The following is a 20,118-nucleotide window of genomic DNA, read 5'->3' as shown; positions in this document are numbered from 1 at the left end:
TCAGATCTTTCCTGTTAATGAACCAACACGAACTTTAATTTGTTTCTGGATATTCTCGTAAGACCCAGTAAAGAAAGAAGCCCCTTTCAGATATTAAATTTCCTGTCCAAGAGCTGAAATAGGCCAAGAGATAACTCTCAACGTTTGGCGTGGAAGAGTTAGCAGTTCTCTTGAAGTTAGTTCAGTGGTGCAGTCACCAAATCAAGATTGCAATTAATACTGGAAATAAAGGGACAAGGGGAGTTACATTTTTAATATCCATGGTGTACAGAGCTCTCTGATGGAAATTTAACATACATAATCTCACTGAGTCCTCTTCACACTCAATAAAACTAGCCCATATCACAGGCTAGGAAACTGAGGCTGAAAGAGATTAAATAGCTAGTTACAAATTCCCAAAGCTAAAAAGTGGTCCGATAGGCAGTAATACTATAGTCTCTTGTATTGATCAATTAAAAAAATGTTCAAATCCATGAACTGTCAGCATGCATTCACTTTGGTAATCCCTGGGACCTAAACACTTATATGACACTCTCTCATGAGAAATCATAGAGTTTTGAAGTTCATTCCTTTATCCACACATCTTTCAATGCTATGATTAATGATAAATCTGAATATTAGTGTGAGGCTGTTTCTGTGCTGGTACAGAAGAGAATGATTCGTTCAACATTGGGTAAAAGGTGCCCGGGTTGATTTTTAAAGCAGCGGCCCTGATCTTTCAGTGCAAAGATTTCTTCTATTTGTTAAAAGATTTGGCTGTCCCTTTTTCCCCGTGATAGTACATATATGTTTATTATCTTTTAACTGAGAAAATACATATCTACCATAACATTTGATATACATTTTTAATTTCAGTAACCTCATTTACTAATATGAGGAAAATTTTAATGAATATATAGGATATTACATAGTACCCAGAAGGAATCCAGATATGTAGCATATCAGCATTCTTGGCCAAAGTACCCAAAGCCCCCATGACAGTGCCCACCGTTCCAAGACTGAGAAACAAAGGAAAGCATGTGGAATAAGGGGGCACTGCAGATCAGAGAGGAGGAGCTCTAAGGAGACAACCACTTTAAAAGAAAGAAAAGGACAAAGGAGATACGGGATAGCTTTAGAGAAGTTAAAACAACGAGTTAATTTCCTGGCAGCCTGTGTTAGTTTCCCCCAGGCTATTGTAAAATGACTACAAACTAGGTGGCTTAAAACAACAGAAACTCATTTTTTCACAGTCTGGAGACCAGAAGTCAGAAATCTAGCCATTGGCAGGGCTGTTCTCCACAGACTCTAAGGGAGAATCCTTCCTTGTCAGTTTCAGCCTCCACTAGCTTTAGGTATTCTCTCTGCCTTCATCTTCACATGGCCTTTTATTGTCTGTGTTTTCTTCTTTTATAAGAATGCTTGTCAATGGAATTTTAGGAAATCTAGGATTATCTTGCCTTGAAATCTTTAACTTAATCTCATATGCAAAGACCTTCTTTCCAAAAAGCGTCACGTTCACAGGTTCCAGGATTTAGGATATGGACTTACATCTTTTAGACAGTCTCTTAAGAACCGTGTATGTTGGGGGGCATTCAACCTATCACACTGCTTATCACCTCACTAAGGCCTCTGGTTTACTCTAAGAAAAACTACTCTGTCAAGAGTGTTAGGAGGTGATGAGTTGAGAATAAGAGGTGATGCAAGGGATCAAGCTCAGGCATGCTAGTGATCACAAAGGCATACTCAGTTGACCCATCACCTGCCATCTGAGGCTTATAGATATTTACCTTACCTAGATATATACTTCTGGAGAAGGCAATGGCACCCCACTCCAGTACTCTTGCACGGAGGAGCCTGGTGGGCTGCAGTCCATGGGGTCGCTAAGAGTCGGACACGACTGAGCGACTTCACTTTTATTTTTCACTTTTATGCATTGGAGAAGAAAATGGCAACCCACTCCAGTGTTCTTGCCTGGAGAATCCCAGGGACGGGGGAGCCTGGGCTGCTGTCTCTGGGGTCGCACAGAGTCGGACACGACTGAAGCGACTTAGCAGCAGCAGATATATACTTCAAAACATGAGATAATATTAACTGTCTTTTTTGTTATAATAGCAATAGATGGTTATTAAAATATTCTTGAAAATTAAAAAAAATCACAGAATAAAAAGTGTAAATAAAAGAAGCTATTTATTCCATAACTCAGAGAAAGATAAATTCTGAAATGTTTCCTATCTCTGCTCTCCCTTACTTGATCCTGTACTACCACTACTAAACTCCATTAGACTTCACTAACCTAACCAAGTTAAATTATTTACTTAAATTTAAACATGCTTATTTTTAAAATATGATATTAACATTTTAATATAATGCCACTAACATCTATAAGTAAGGCATCAGGTTTATAAATTTCGATTTCTGAGACAATAATTGTATTCTTTATATGGTGAAACATTTTTTTCACAAAACATCCCATGACTTGATCATGTCCTCATTATAATCCTGCTCTCTAGTCATCGTTGTTGTTGTGCAGTTGCTAAATCATGTCTCTCTTTGCAACCCCAGGAACTGCAGCACACCAGGCTCCTCTGTGCTCCAGTATCTCCCAGAGTTTGCTCAAATTCATGTCCACTGAATCGGTGATGCTATCTATCTATGTCATCCGCCGCCACCCCCTTCTCCTTTTGCCTTCAGCCTTTCCCAGTATTAGGGTCTCTTCCAATGAGTCGGCTCTTCACATCAGGTGGCCAAAGTATTGGAGCTTCAGCATCAGTCCTTCCAAGGAATATTCAGGACTGGTCTCCTTTAGGATGAACTGGTTTTTTCTCCTTGCAGTTCAAGGGACTCTCAAGAGTCTTCTCCAGCACCACAACTCGAAAGCATCAATTCTTTGGAGCTCAGCCTTCTTTATTGTTCAACTCTAACCACAACATGACCACTGGAAAAACCATAAGTTTGACTAAATGGACCTTTGTTGGAAAAGCGATGTCTCTGCTTTTAATATGATGTCTAGGTTTGTCATAGCTTTCCTTCTAAGGAGCAAGCGTCTTTAATTTCATGGCTGTAGTCACCATCCACTGTGATTTTGGAGCCCAAGAAAATCAAATCTGTCACTACTTCCACTTTTTCCCCATCTATTTGCCATGAACTGATGGGACTGGATGCCATGATCTTAATTTTTATTTTAATGTTGAGTTTCAAGCCAGCTTTTCACTCTCTTCTTTCACCCTCATCTTTAGTTCCTCTTCACTTTCTGCCATTTGAGTGGTTTCATCTGCATATCTGAGGTTACTGATATTTCTTCTGGCAATTATGATTTCAGTTTGTGATTCATCCAGTCCAGCACTGCATGTTATATACTCTGAAGATAATTTAAATAAGCAGGCTGACAATATATAGCCTTGCCGTACTCTTTCCCAACCTTCAACCAGTCAGTTGTTACATGTTCAGTTCTAACTGTTGCTTCTTGACTGCATACAGGTTTCTCAGGAGCCAGGTAATGTGATATGGTACTCCCATCTCTTTAAGAATTTTCCACAGTTTGTTGTGATCCACACCATCAAAGGCTTTAGTGTAGTCAAAAAAGCAGAAGTAGACGTTTTTCAGGAACTCCCTTGCTTTTACCATGATCCAATGAATGTTGCCAATTCGATTTCTGGTTCTTCTGCCTCTTTGAAACCCAGGTTGTACATCTGAAAGTTCTCAGTTCACGTACTGCTGGACTATCTTGAAGGATTTTGAGGATCCCCTTGCTAGCATGTGAAATGAACACCATTGTGTGGTAGTTTGAATATTCTTTGGCATTGTCCTTCTTTGGAATTGGAATGAAAACTGATCTTTTCCACTCCTGAGTTTTCCAAATCTGCTGACATATTGATGCTTTCACAGTATCATCTTATAGGATTTTAAATAGCTCAGCTAGAATTCCATCACCTCCACCAGCTTTGTTCATATTAATACTTCCTAAGACTCACTTGACTTCGCATGCCAGGATGTCTGGTTCTAGGTGAGTGAGCACATCATTGTGATTAACTGGGTCATTGAGACTTTTTTGTACTGTTCGTATGTGTATTCTTGCCACCTCTTTTTAATCGTTTCTACTTCTATTATGTCCTTACCATTTCTGTCTGTTATTGTGCCTATTTTTGCATGAAATGTTCCCCTGATAGCTCTAATTTTCTTGAAGTGATCTCTAGTCATATATATGAGCATATATATGTATTATCACATTTAATCATTACCACAGTTCTCAGACCTATGCAGATTAAAAAAAAAAAATAGCAAAACTTAAGCCCCTTTGGCTGGCTAGAGGGCCAGTGGGACTAACAGGAGGACTGTGGGAAGCCAGGACTCTCCTTGTGAGGAGAGCATATACACTGACTTGCCAGTAAGGCAGAGAGGAGAGAGCAGACTGAAGACTGCACCAATGGCTGCAAACTTTTCCATGACCTCTTTGTGTACCACATCCTGAGTCAAGGGAATGTTCCAATTCCGTTTACTCAACAACACAACTCAGCTGTTTCCCTGTGGTTTTTGTGAGCATGGGGAGAGCCCACCATGGGATGCAGAGGTGACTTGGACCTCTGCAACGTGTGGCAGGAGCAGCCGTTGTTGGCATATGCTCAGGTAGTGCATAAGAAAGCAGCCTAGAACTCTGACCACAGCCTGTCCACCACAGCCAGCACCCCAGTTACACACCAAAGAGCTCATGTGGCCCAGCCTGCCCTGCACTGTGGCTCCACAACAAAGTGAGGGTGGTAGAGGCTAGGGAGAGTGGGCAATCATCCATGTGGACCAAAGAGGACTTGAACCTGAGGCTGTGTCTGAGCAGGGCAAGGGCAACAATAGCTGACATTTGTACAGGGGCACATTGGAGGCAGCTTGGACCTCTGTCTGTGACTGACCCACTGCAGCCATGAGCTGCATGAGTCAAAGTCCTGCCATGAGCCAAAAGCCTGCATAGGCTCTTCTTGCTTTAGCACTGCTTCCCTCAGCAGCAAAGGTGCCAGGAGATGGGAAAGTACACACTGAAAGGGAAAAGAGCAGCCCAGACTCAATGCTCAGGGTTTCTGCTCCAGCAGGTTGGATCTGCCTCCACAGCTGATAGGGATAGAACAGAAAGGAAGCCCCACGTCACACTCAGCCACGGCAACAGACCCTCCAGCTCTATCCCTGCCTCCTACCAAGGTGAGAGCTGCCAAAACACCCTGAGGAAAGAAATAACTTGTGTCTACATCCAATCCAGCTCTCCAATCAAAGGCACTGGGTACAAACACTCCGTACAGTGATAGTCCCACATAAGAACAGTCCTTCAAGACCACAACAGGTAACTGTTTCACCTAAATTTATAGAGATAAAAAAAGCTAAAACAGAATGAGAAGGCAAAGGCACTAGTTTCAACTGAAAGAGAAGACCTTAAAAAAATAAGTAATGAAACAGAAATAAACAATATACAAGATAGATAATTCAAAATAGCAGTAATAAAGCTAAATGAATAACGGAAAGGAATAATGAACACAGTGAGAATTTTACAAGGAACCAGAAAAGGTAAATAAAGAGCCAGTTGAAAATGAAATATGCAATAACTGAAATAAAAACACACTAGAAAGGATGAATGGCAGACTAAGTGATCTGGAAGAATGCATAAGTGATGTGGAAGATAGAATGATGGAAAGCACCCAAACAGAGCAGCAACAGAAAAGCAAATTAAAAAAAAAAAAAGTTTAAGATATTTTTGGAATAATATCAAGCATAGCAACATTCACATTATTGGGGTTCCAAAATGAGAAGAGAGAGGGAGAAGGGGATAAAAATGTCGAAAATGTATCTGATGAAATTATAACTGAAAAATTTCCAAACCTGAAGAAGGAAATAGATGTCCAGGTATAGGAGGAACAGTGGGTCCCAAGTAAGAGGAAACAAAACAGACATACCAAGACATAACAATTAAAATGGAAAAAGTGAAAGAAAAGAGAATTCTAAAGGCAGCAAGAGGAAAAACAGAGTCATATGCAAAGGAGGCCCCATAAAGATGTCAGCCAATTTCTCTGCAGAAAGCTTGCATACAAGTAGGGAGTGCCAGGACATCTTCAAAGCACTGAAAGGGAAAACCCTGCAACCTAGGATACCCTACCCAGCAAGATTGTAATTTAGAATCAAAGGAGAGGAAAAGAACTCAGACAAGAAAAAACTGAAAGAATACTAATTCATCAATACTAAACCTACCCTAAAATAAATGTTAAAGTGTCAACACTCATCATATACTAAAATACACCCTAAATAGATTAAAGACCTAAATATAAGATCTGAATCCATAAAACTCCTAGAAGAGAACATATGCAGAACACTTCCTAACATAAATTGTAGCAACATTTTTGGGGATATGTCTCCTAAGGCAAAAGAAATAAAAACAAAAATAAACAAATGAGACCTAATTAAATATAAAATCTTTTGCACAGCAAAAGAAACCATTGACAAAACAAAAAAAAAATCTTTCATGAAAGAAAATATCTGCAAAATATATGATCGACAAGCGGTTGATATACAAAATATATAAACAGCTCATACATCTCAATATAAAAAAAATAACCCGATTAAAAACTGGGCAGAAGATCTGAATAAATGTTTTTAACAAGAAGACATACAGACAGCTAGCGAGCAAATGAAAAAATGCTCATCATTTCTAATTATTAAAGAAATGCAAGTCAAAACAAAAAGGGGATATCACCTTACACCTGTCAGAATGGCTATTAGCCAAAAATCTATGAAAAAAAAAAAGTTGGTGAGGATACTGAGAAAAGAGAACCCTTGTACACTACTGGTGAGAATGTAAATTGCTGCAGCTTGTATGTAAAACAGTATGGAGATTCCTCAAAAGACAAAAAAAATTACCATATAATCCAGCAATTCCACTCCTGAGTATATACTCAAAAAATAGAAAACTAATTTGAAAAGATGTGAGAGGTAACAGGCAGGAAGGCCAGGAGTCTCCAAATGGAGGAAATAGGCTGCAAGTGTCAGATATTTTTTCTCTCTCTCTTAAGCAGCAGGAGGAAACAACTAGTGTTATATTTTTTCCCTTTCTCTATACAAATTTAAAAAGAGGTTTCTCTTAAAATACTGTGTTGCCATAATGACACTTGGGTCCACCAGAACCTAGCTGTTCTCAAACTTTGAGCTAACCAATGCATTTTTCTTATGGAAATGTTTGTCTTCCAATCAGTTCAGTTCAGTTCAGTCACTCAGTTGTGTCCGACTTATTGCGACCCCATGAATTGCAGCACGCCAGGCCTCCCTGTCCATCACCAACTCCCGGAGTTCACCCAAACTCATGTGCGTCGTGTCGGTGATGCCATCCAGCCATCTCATCCTCTGTCGTCCCCTTCTTCTCCTGCCCCCAATCCCTCCCAGCACCAGGGTCTTTTCCAATGAGGCAACTCTTCGCATGAGGTGGCCAAAGTACTGGAGTTTCAGCTTTAGCATCAGTCCTTCCAATGAACACCAGGACCGACTTCCTTTAGAATGGACTGGTTGGATTTCTTGCAGTCCAAGGGACTCTCAAGAGTCTTCTCCAACACCACAGTTCAAAAGCATCAAGTCTTCGGCACTCAGCCTTCTTCACAGTCCAACTCTCACATCCATACATGACTACTGGAAAAACCATAGCCTTGACTAGATGGACCTTTGTTGGCAAAGTAATGTCTCTGCTTTTGAATATGCTATCTAGGTTGGTCAAAACTTTCCTTCCAAGGAGTAAGCGTCTTTTAATTTCATGACTGCAGTCACCATCTGTAGTGATTTTGGAGCCCCCAAAAATAAAGTCTGACACTGTTTCCACGGTTTCCCCATCTATTTCCAATGAAGTGATGGGACCAGATGCCATGATCTTCATTTTCTGAATGTTGAGTTTTAAGCCAACTTTTTCAGTCTCCTCTTTCACTTTCATCAAGAGGCTTTTTAGTTCCTCTTCACTTTCTGCCATAAAGGTGGTGTCATCTGCTTATCTGAGGTTATTGATATTTCTCCTAGCAATCTTGATTCCAGCTTGTACTTCTTCCAGCCCAGAGTTTCTCATGATGTACTCTGCATAGAAGTTAAACAAGCAGGGTAACAATATACAGCCTTGACACACTTCTTTTCCTATTTGGAACCAGTCTGTTGTTCCATGTCCAGTTCTAACTGTTGCTTCCTGACCTGCATACAGGTTTCTCAAGAGGCAGGTCAGGTGGTCTGGGATTCCCATCTGTTTCAGAATTTTCCACAGTTTATTGTGATCCACATAGTCAAAGGCTTTGGCATAGTCAATAAAGAAGAAATAGATGTTTTTCTGGAACTCTTTTGCTTTTTCAATGATCCAGCGGATGTTGGCAATTTGGTCTCTTGTTCCTATGCCTTTTCTAAAACCAGCTTGAACATCTGGAAGTTTACGGTTCACGTGTTGCTGAAGCCTGGCTTGGAGAATTTTGAGCATTACTTTATTAGTGTGTGAGATGAGGGCAATTGTGCGGTAGTTTGAGCATTCTTTGGCATTGCCTTTCTTTGGGATTGGAATGAAAACTGACCTTTTCCAGTCCTGTGGCCACTGCTGAGTTTTCCAAATTTGCTGGCATATTGAGTGCAGCACTTTCACAGCATCATCTTTCAGGGTTTGAAATAGCTCAACTGGAATTCCATCACCTCCACTAGCTTTGTTCGTAATGATGCTTTCTAAGGCCCACTTGACTTCACATTCCAGGTTGTCTGGCTCTAGGTGAGTGATCACACCATCATGATCATCTGGGTTGTGAAGCTTTTTTTTGTACAGTTCTTCTGTGTATTCTTGCCAGCTCTTCTTAATATCTTCTTTTTCTGTTAGGTCCATACCATTTCTGTCCTTTATTGAGCCCATCTTTGCATGAAATGTTCCCTTGCTATCTCTAATTTTCTTGAAGAGATCTTGTCTTTCCCATTCTGTTGTTTTCCTCTATTTTTTTGCATTGATTGCTGAAGAAGGCTTTCTTATCTCTCCTTGCTATTCTTTGGAACTCTGCATTCAGATGGATATATCTTTCCTTTTCTCCTTTGCTTTTCACTTCTCTTCTTTTCACAGCTATTTGCAAGCCCTCCTCAGACAGCCATTTTGCTTTTTTGCATTTCTTTTCCATGGGGATGGTCTTGATCCTTGTCTCCTATACAATGTCACGAACCTCTGTCCATAGATCATTAGGTACTCTGTCTATCAGATCTAGTCCCTTAAATCTATTTCTTACTTCCACTGTATAATCATAAGGGATTTGATTTAGGTCATACCTGAGTGGTCTAGTGGTTTTCCCTACTTTCTTCAATTTAAGTCTGAATTTGGCAATAAGGAATTCATGATCTGAGCCACAGTCAGCTCCTGGTCTTGTTTTTACTGACTGTATAGAGCTTCTCCATCTTTGGCTGCAAAGAATATAATCAATTTGATTTTGGTGTTGACCATCTGGTGATGTCCATGTGTAGAGTCTTCTCTTGTGTTGTTGGAATAGGGTGTTTGCTATGACCAGTGTGTTCTCTTGGCAAAACTCTATTAGCCTTTGGCCTGCTTCATTCCATATTCCAAAGCCAAATTTGCCTGTTACTCCAGGTGTTTCTTGACTTCCTACTTTTGCATTCCAGTCCCCTATAATGAAAAGGACATCTTTTTGGGGTGTTAGTTCTAAAAGGTCTTGTAGGTCTTCGTAGAATTGTTCATCTTTAGCTTCTTCAGCGTTACTGGTTGGAGCATAGGCTTGGATCACTGTGATCCTCTTGGTGGCCGAGAGGAGCTACCCCATGCCCGAGGTCAGGGGCTGCGGCCCAGAGGAGCAACCCCACATCCAAGGAGTGGCAGCTGTGCGGGTGCAGGAGGGAGGAGAGGAGCTACTCCATGTTCAAGATCAGGCAGGGTGACTCTTCCAAGGTAAGGAACAGCAGCTGCTCTTTGCTGGAGCAGCTGTGAAGAGATACACCACATCCAAGGTAAGAGAAACCCAAGTGAGACGGTAGGTGTTGCGAGAGGGCATCAGAGGGCAGACACACTGAAATCATAATCACAGAAAACTAGCCAATCTGATCACATGGACCACAGCCTTGTCTAGCTCAATGAAACTAAGCCATGCCATGTGGGGCCACCCAAGACGGACAGGTCATGGTGGAGAGGTCTGACAGAATGTGGTCCACTGGAGAAGGGAATGGCAAACCACTTCAGTATTCTTGCCTTGAGAACCCCATGAACAGTATGAAAAGGCAAAATGATAGGATACTGAAAGAGGAACTCCCCAGGTCAGTAGGTGCCCAAAATACTACAGGAGATCAGTGGAGAAATAACTCCAGAAAGAATGAAGGGATGTAGCCAAAGCAAAAAGAATACCCAGCTGTGGATGTGACTGGTGGTAGAAGAAATGTCCAATGCTGTAAAGAGCAATATTGCATAGGAACCTGGAATGTCAGGTCCATGAATCAAGGCAAATTGGAAGTGGTCAAACAGGAGATGGCAAGAGTGAATGTTGACATTCTAGGAATCATTGAACTAAAATGGACTGGAATGGGTGAATTTAACTCAGATGACCATTATATCTACTACTGTGGGCATGAATCCCTCAGAAGAAATGGAGTGGCCATCATGGTCAACAAAACAGTCGGAAATGCAGTACTTGCATGTTTGTCTTAAGCTATGTTAATGTACTATGTATTTACCCCTGACTCTGTCTTCATGTTGGTTCTAGCTAAAGCCTCAGAACAGATTTGACAAACCAGTATGTCTTACTCATACACTGTTCTTCTAATCTATGTTAATGAAGCTATATATTTGCTTCTAACTCTGCCTTTCTTCAAGATTCAGGTCAATCATTTTATGGCCTGAGATGACTCACTGGTGCCAATGTTATATCAAAATGCATGTTGTGGGTGAGGGGCCTGGTGCCATTCTCTGAGTTTTGAGACATTTCCTTTCTCTAATTAGCAGACCACTAGTAGCTATATTGGAGAAGGAAATGGCAACCCACTCCAGCGTTCTTGCCTGGAGAATCCCAGGGACGGGGGAGCCTCGTGGGCTGCCGTCTATGGGGTTGCACAGAGTCGAACACCACTGAAGTGAATCAGCAGCAGCAGCAGTAGCTATATAACATCCCACTAAAGACTATCTGGGGGGCACTCTTTCTACCCACTTCTGATGTCTATGTCAGAAGCTTTCTCTATCTCTTTTATACTTTTGTAAAACTTTATTATACAAAAGCTCTGAGCAATCAAGCCTCATTACTGGTCCTGGATTGAATTCCTCTCCTCCAGAGGCCAAGAATCCCAATGTTTTTCATGGTTCAGCAACAACGTTTCAGATGCATGCACCTCTGTGCTCACAGAAGCATTTTTTTAGTACCCACAATATGGAAGTTAAGTGTTCATCCACAGGTGAATGGATAAAGAAGATGTTGTATCTATGTGTATGCACACAGAGGAAAACTATTCTGACATAAAAATGAATGAAATTCTGCCATCTGCAACAATGTAGATGCACTAGAAGATATTATACTTAATGAAATAAGTCAGGTAGAAAAAGAAAAATATTGCATGTCACAATTTTTATGTAGAATCTAAAAAAATAAGACAAACAAGTGTATATGACAAAACAGAAACAGATTCACAGATACAGAAAGCAAACTAGTACATACCAGAGGTGGGGAGGAAAATAGGGGTATGGGATGAAGAGATACAAACTACTACATATAATACAGATAAGCTATAAGAATATACTATACAACACAGGGAATTATAGTTGTTAATTTGTAATAACTTTAAATGGAGTATAATCTATGAAAATACATTATGAAAATCTATTTTGTACATCTGAAACTAATATTGTAAATCAGCTACACTTCAATACAAAGAGATGCATAGAGTCTCAGGGACTTGTAGGACAACACTAAAATATCTAACATTTATGTTACCAGAATTCTAGTAAAAGATGGTTTTTTTCTAGTAAAGAACATGGTTCAAAAGTGTGTTTTAAAAAATAATGCCTGAAAACTTTCAAAATTTGGTGAAAAAATATACTTACAGATTCAAGAAGATCAGTGAATTTCACACTGATTAAATTTAAAGGAGTCCATGGGAGACACATCATAATCAAACATTTAAAAACCAAGTCAAAGAGGAAAAATCTTTGAATTATAAAATAGAATAGCTATATAAGCACAAACCAGTTCATGAAGTAGGTTTCTGCTCTTCTAGGGCCCATCATCTCTTCTCATTCACACCTCCTTCTCTTTCCTTAAAGGTTAACACTAACATGATTTTATGATAAATCTTTTTTCTCTTTGTATCTTTATACATTTATCACCTCCATCCCTAGGTTAGCCTATTATAAATTTTAAATAAATTCAATGATACGGTTTTTAAAGAGTCAGGCTTAAAAAGTATAAAACATTTGCTGTAGACAACATGCATGCATGCTCAGTGCCATCTGATTCTTTGAGACCCCAGGGACTGTAGCCCTCCAGGCTCCTCTGTCCATGGAATCTTCCAGGCAAGAATAGTGGATTCATTTACCACCTAAGAACGCAGCCCTAGATTGACATATTGTAAAATTTACATAAATCCAATTATATAGTTTTTAAAAGTAAGGCTTAAAAAGTATAAAACATTTTGCTGTAGACAACACAGCTGTCAAATCACAGAGCTGGGATTAAAGCCCACACCACACAGCCTTGAAAGTATTAAACTGTCTGGCTTCTGAGAATAATAGTTGGATTTTGATACAGAGTTTGTTCCAAGCAACGTACATATACTTTCTCTCATTCTTTATTTTATTCTCTTTACATATTTATATGCATATGTCCTAATTTTACATGCAACTCCCGTTTAATTTTTTGACTTAATTTACAAAGTAAAATTTTCCATTCTCATTTTACTGACAAAGAAACAATCTTCCTAATCCTCATAAGCCTGGCAATGTTGAGGATAAATGACAATGTGAGACTTGGAGAGCTCAGACAAAACCTTGTGAGCACCAAGACCCAGAGACCCTGCAGAGACTGAGCCAGATCTGCCTTTGAATGTTTGAGTGTCTTCTGCAGAGGCACGGGTCAGCAGTGGCCTGCTGTGGGGACAGGGGCTCTGGCTGCAGCAGATCTGGGTTATGCAGCATGTGGCATAAGCTCTCTTGGAGGAGATTGCCATTAGCCCCACCATAGAGCCGCCAAGTAGACGACCCACAAACTGAAGAACAATTATACCAAAGAAATTCTCGCACTGTTAAGAAAGTTCGAGGACCCACAACAGATTTCCCAACCTGGGGATCCGGCAAAGGGACTAAGAACCCTCCCCTGTCACCCCCACCCAGGGAATCTGACTTCGGGGGCCAGTGGGATTTGATTACAGAACTTCCACAGGACTGGTGAAACAGACTTATGGAGGGCACAAATAAAACCTTGTGTGCACCTGAAGCCAGGAGAAAGGAGTAGTGTCCCCACATGAGATGGAGCCGGACTTGCCTGTGAGTATCCAGGAGTCTCCAGCGGAGGCGTGGCTTGACAGCAGCCTGCTGCAGGGTCAGGAGCACTGAATACAAGTGTGTGCACAAGTCCTTTTGAGGGAGGTCCCCCTTACCTTCATTAACCCTACCATAGTTTGGCCTCAGGCCAAACAACAGGGAGGGAACACAGCCCCACCCATCAACAGAAAATTAGTTTAAAGATTTACTGAGTATGGCCCTACCCACCAGAACAAGACCCAGTTTCCCCCCACAGTCAGTCTCTCCCATAAGGAAGCTTCCATAAGCCTCTCATCCTTATCCATTGGAGGGAAGACAGAATGAAAACCACAATCACAGAAAACTAACCAAACTGAACACATGGATCACAGCCTTGTCTAACTTAGTGAAACTATGAGCCGTACAGTGTAGAGCCACTCAAGATGGATGGGTCATGGTGGAGAGTTCTGACAAAATATGGTCCACTGGAGAAGCGAATGGAAAACCACTTTAGAATTCTTGCCTTGAGAACCCCACGAACAGTATGAAAAGGCAAAAAGATAGAACACTGAAAGATGAACTCCTCAGGTTGGCAGATGCCCAATATGCTACTGGAGAAGAGCAGAGAAATAACTACAGAAAGAAAGAAGAGACAGAGCCAAAGCAGAAACAACACCCAGTTGTGGATGTGACTGGTGATGGAAGTAAAGCCTGATGCTGTAAAGAACAATAATGCATGGGAACCTGGACTGTTAAGTCCATGAATCAAGGTAAATTGGAAGTGGTCAAACAGGAGATGGTAAGAGTGAACATCAACATTTTAGGAATCAGTGAACTAAAATGGACTGGAATGGATGGATTTAACTCAGACGACCATTATATCTACCACTGTAGGCAAGAATCCCTTAGAAGAAATGGAGTAGCCCTCATAGTCAACAAAAATTCCGAAATGCGGTACGTGGATGCAGTCTCAAAAATGACAGAATAATCTCTGTTCATTTCAAAGGAAACCATTCAATATCACAGTAATTCAAGTCTATGCCCCAACCACTAATGCCGAAGAAGCTGAACTGAACAGTTCTATGATGATGTAAAAGACCTTCTAGAACTAACACCAAAAAAAGATGTCCTTTTCACCATAGGGGACTGGAATGCAAAAGTAGGAAGTGAAAATACCTGGAGTAACAGGACAACTTGGCCTTAGAGTACAAAATGAAGCAGGGCAAAAGCTAACAGAGTTGCCAAGAGAACACACTGGTCATAGCAAGCAAGACAAAAGAAGACTGTATATATGGGCATCACCAGATGGTCAATACCAAAATCAGACTGATTATATTCTTTGCAGCTGAAGATGGAGAAGCTCTATATAGTCAGCAAAAACAAGACTGGGAGCTGACTGTGGCTCAGATCATGAAATACTTATTGCAAAGTCAGTCAGTTTGGTTGCTCAGTTATGTCCGACACTTTGTGATCCCATGGACTGCAGCATGCCAGGCCTCTCTGTCCATCACCAACTCCTGGAGTTTATTCAAACTCATGTCCATTTAGTTGGTGATGCCATCCAACCATCTCATCCTCTGTCATCCCCTTTTCCGCTGACCTTCAATCTTTCCCCGCATCAGGGTCTTTTCAAATGAGTCAGTTCTTCACATCAGGTAGCCAAAGTATTGGAGTTTCAACTTCAGCCTCAGTCCTTCCAATGATTACTCAGGACGGATTTTCTTTAGGATGGACTGGTTGGATCCCCTTGCTGTCCAAGGGACTATCAAGAGTCTTCTCCAAATCCTTATTGCAAAATTCAGACTTAAATTGAAGAAAGTAGGGAAAACCACTAGACCATTCAGGTATGACCTAAATCAAATCCCTTATGATTATACAGTGGAAGTGAGAAATAGATACCAGGGATTAGATCTGATAGACAGAGCGTCTGAAGAACTATGGATGGAGGGTCATGACATTATACAGGAGGTAGTAATCAAAACCATCCCTAAGAAAAAGAAATGCAAAAAGGCAAATTGGTTGTCTGAGGAGGCCTCACAAATAGCTGAGAAAAGAGAAGTGAAAGGCAAAGGAGAAAAGAAAGATATACCCATCTGAATGCAGAATTCCAAAGAATAGCTAGGAGAGATAAGAAAGCCTTCCTTAGTGATCAGAGAAAGAGAGGAAAACAATAGAATGGGAAAGACTAGAGATCTCTTCTAGAAAATGCAAAGATGGGCACAATAAAGGATAGAAATGGTATGAACCTAACAGAAGCAAAAGATATTAAGAAGAGGTGGCAATAACACACAGAACTAAACAAAAAAGATCTTCATGACCCATATAACCACAATGGTGGGATCACTCACCTAGAGCCAGCCATCCTGGAATGCAAAGTCAAGTGGGCTTTAAGAAGCATCACTATGAATAAGGCTAGTGAGGTAATGGAATTCCAGTTGAACTATTTCAAATCCAAAAAGATGCTGCTGTTAAGGTGCTGCATTCAACACACCAGCAAATTTGGAAAACTCAGCAGTGGCCACAGAACTGGAAAAGGTCAGTTTTCATTCCAATCTCAAAGAAAGGCAATGCCAAAGAATGTTCAAACTACCGCACAATTGTACTCATCTCACAGAGTAGTAATGCTCAAAATTCTCCAAGCTAGACTTCAACAGTAATTGAACTGTGAACTTCCAGATGTTCAAGCTGGATTTAGAAAAGGCAGAGGAAGCAGAGATCAAATTGCCAGCATCTCTTGGATCATAGAAAAAGTGAGAGTTCCAGAAAAACATCTACTTTTGCTTTATTGACTAGTCCAAAGCCTTTGACTGTGTGGATTACAACAAACTGAAAAATTCTTAAAGAGATGGGAATACCAGTCCACCTTACCTACCTCCTGAGAAATCTGTACGCAGGTCAAGAAGCAACAGTTAGAACTGGACACGGAACAGTGGACTGGCTTCAAATAGGGAAAGAAGTACATCAAGGCTGTAAACTGTCACCCTGCCTATTTAACTGTATGCAGAGTACATCATGCTAACTGCTGGGTTGGATGAAGCACAAGCTGGAATCAAGATTGCTGGGAGAAATATCAATAACCTCAGATATGCAGATGACACCACCCTTATGGCAGAAAGTGAAGAGGAACTCAAAAGCCTCTTGATGAAAGTGAAAGAGGAGAGTGAAAAGACTGGTTTAAAACTCAACATTCAAAAAACAAAGATCATGGCATCCAGTCCCATCACCTCGTGGCAAATAGATGGGAAAACAATGAAAACAGTGACAGACTCTATTTTCTTGGGCTCCAGAATCACTGCAGATGTGACTGAAGCCATGAAATTAAAAGACACATGCTTCTTGGAAGAAAAGCTATGACTAACCTAGACCGCATATTAAAAAGCAGAGATATTACTTTGCTGACAAAGGTCTGTCAAGTCAAAGCTATGGTTTTTCCAGTAGTCATGTATGACTCACATGTATGACATGTGAGAGTTGGACCATAAAGAAAGCTGAGTGCCACAAGAATACGTTTTTGAACTGTGGTGTTCGAGAAGAATCTTGGGAGTCCCTTGTATTTCAAGGAGATAAAACTAGTCTATCCTAAAGGATATCAATCCTGATATTCATTGGAAGGACTGATGCTGAAGCTGAAGCTCCATTACTTTGGCCACCTGATGCATAGAGCTGACTCACTGGAAAAGACACTGATGCTTGGAAAGACTGAAGGCAGGAGGAGAAGGGGACACAGAGGATGAGATGGTTGGATGGCATCACTGACTTGATGTATATGAGTTGAGCAAGCTCTGGGAGTTGGTGACAGACAGGGAAGCCTGGCTGCAGTCCATGGAATTGCAAATATTCGGACACAATGGAGCAACTTAACTGAACTGATAATAACTGTCGTTTAGTAGCACAGTATAATAAACTAATACTCTAGTGCTTGTCTTTCTTTCAATTTTCTTTCACTCTTCTGACATTTCCCGCATGGTGGCAAATATAGCTAATCTCACACTGAACCCAGAGGAAGTGTAACTGAGTATTGACTTTAAAAAATCTGATGAAAGTATGCTACAAGGATACACAGTGTGCGCATCAGGATGTCATTATTTTAAGTTTCAATTTCTTCCATATATAGCATGTGTTCTTTCGCTGTACTGATTAATATTCATTAAAAGTAACAATCAAGAATGTTGTTCTGGTGCATTTTCCCGAAGACTGAACACACAAGCATATATACATATCCCTCTGTGTGTGTGTGTGTATATATATACACACACATGCTAAGTCGCTTTAGTCGTGTCTTTTTCTGACCCTATGGACCACAGACTGCCAGACTCCTCTGTCATGGGATTCTCGAGGCAAGAATACTGGAGTAGGTTGTCATACCCTCCTCCAGGGGAATCTACCTGATCCAGGGATTGAATCTTTGTCTCTTACGTCTCTTGCATTGTTTTTTACCACTAGGGCCACCAGGGAAGCTCATATGTATGCATGTATGTGTGTATACACACACATATATGTATAATTTGTAATTAATATAGTACATATTTATAATATGATTCATATATGTAATGTTCAACTCTTTGCAATCCCACCATCTGTGGCCTGCCAGTCTTCTCTGTCCATTGGATTGTCCCAGCAAGAATACTGGAATGGGATGCCATTTCCTCCTCCAGTGGATTTTCTCCACCCAGGGGTGGTCTCTGCATCTCCTGTGGTCTCTGCATTTTCAGGCAAATTCTTTACCATTGAACCACCTGGGAAGCCCTCATATATGTTAATAATGTAAGAAATATATAATGTATATAATATATAATATATATGTACTGTGTATTAATAATATGTGATTTATTATAACACTTTTTATTCCATATACATGCTGTATTTTGCCAAGTATTAGATTATGAACATTTCTTCACATCTCTGACTTTTTAAGAACTGTGTAAATGACTGAATAACATTGCCTTTTATATAATTACCATTATTTATCTATTTTCCTAGGGCTTCCCAGATGGAACGGTGGTAAAGATTCCACCTGTCAATGCAGGAGATGTAAGAAATGCAGGTTCAATCCCTGGGTCAGGAAGATCTACTGAAGTAGGAAATGGCAACCCTATTCAGTATTCTTGCCTGGAAAATTCCATGGACAGAGGAACCTGATGGCTACAGTTTGTGGGGCCTCAAACAGTCAGACACAACTGAGCACACACACACACATCCGTTTTCCTACTGCTGAGCCTTTAGGCTGATCTTTTCTCTTATGAACAAGGCAGAAAAAATTTTTTGTCTCTGATTATTTCCCCCACATAGATTCCCTATTTCCTCTTTATAGGTTCTTGTAAGCAGATGTATTGCATCAAAAGTTAATAATAATTTTATTCCAGAATATTATTAGAGCTCATCAAGGAATTCAGTCAAGTTGCATAATACAAAATTAATATATAGGAATCTGTTGCATTTCTATACGCCAACAAAATATCAGAGATAGTAATGAAGGAAACAATCTTACTTGCCATCATATAAAAAAAAATCAATCCCACTTGCCATAAAATAAAATATATAGGAATAAACCTAAGGAGATAAGATACCTGTACTCAGAAAACTCTAAGACACTGATGAAACAAATTGAAGATGACACAGATTGAAAGATATACCTATTCTTGGATTGGAAGAAACACAAGGCAATTTACCAATTCAAGGCAATCTCTATCTAAACACTAATGGCATTTTTCACGTAATCAGGACAAATAATCTTAAAATTTGTATGGAAACACAAAAGACTCTGAACAGCCAAAATAATTTTGAGAAAGAGGAACAGAGCTGGAGGAATAATGCTTCCTGACTTCAGGGTATACTACAAAGTGACAATAATCAAAACATCATGGCACTGGCACAAAAATCAGACACATAGACCAATGGGACAGAATAGAGAGCCCAGAAGTAAATCCACACACTTATGGTCAATTATTCTATGACAAAGGAGGTAAGAATATACAATGACGAAAGACAGTCTTTAATAAGTTGTGTTGAGAAAACTTGACAGCCATGTGTAAAAGAATGAAATTAAAACATTATCTAATTACATATACGCTGGGCTGGAAGAAGCACAAGCTGGAACCAAGACTGCCAGGAGAAATATCAATAACCTCACATATGCAGATGACACCACCCTTATGGCAGAAAGTGAAGAGGAACTCAAAAGCCTCTTGATGAAAGTGAAAAAGGAGAGTGAAAAAGTTGGCTTAAAGCTCAACATTCAGAAAATGAAGATCATGGCATCTGGTCCCATCACTTCATAGGAAATAGATGGGGAAACAGTGGAAACAGTGTCAGACTTTATTTTTTGGGCTCCAAAATCACTGCAGATGGTGACTGCAGCCATGAAATTAAAAGACTCCTTGGAAGGAAAGTTATGACCAACCTAGATAGCATATTCAAAAGCAGAGACATTACTTTGCCAACAAAGGTCCGTCTAGTCAAGGCTATGGTTTTTCCAGTAGTCATGTATGGATGTGAGAGTTGGACTGTGAAGAAAGCTGAGCACCAAAGAATTGTTGCTTTTGAACTGTGGTGTTGGAGAAGACTCTTGAGAGTCCCTTGGACTGCAAGGAGATCCAACCAGTCCATTCTGAAGGAGATCAGCCCTGGGATTTCTTTGGAAGGAATGATGCTAAAGCTGAAACTCCAGTACTTTG

This window comes from Bos grunniens, chromosome 10 (assembly GCF_055505025.1).
Source record: "Bos grunniens cultivar Pamir isolate PY7600 chromosome 10, Bosgru_T2T1.0, whole genome shotgun sequence".
Classification (NCBI taxonomy): Eukaryota; Metazoa; Chordata; class Mammalia; order Artiodactyla; family Bovidae; genus Bos; species Bos grunniens.
This window is presented reverse-complemented; position numbering follows the sequence as displayed.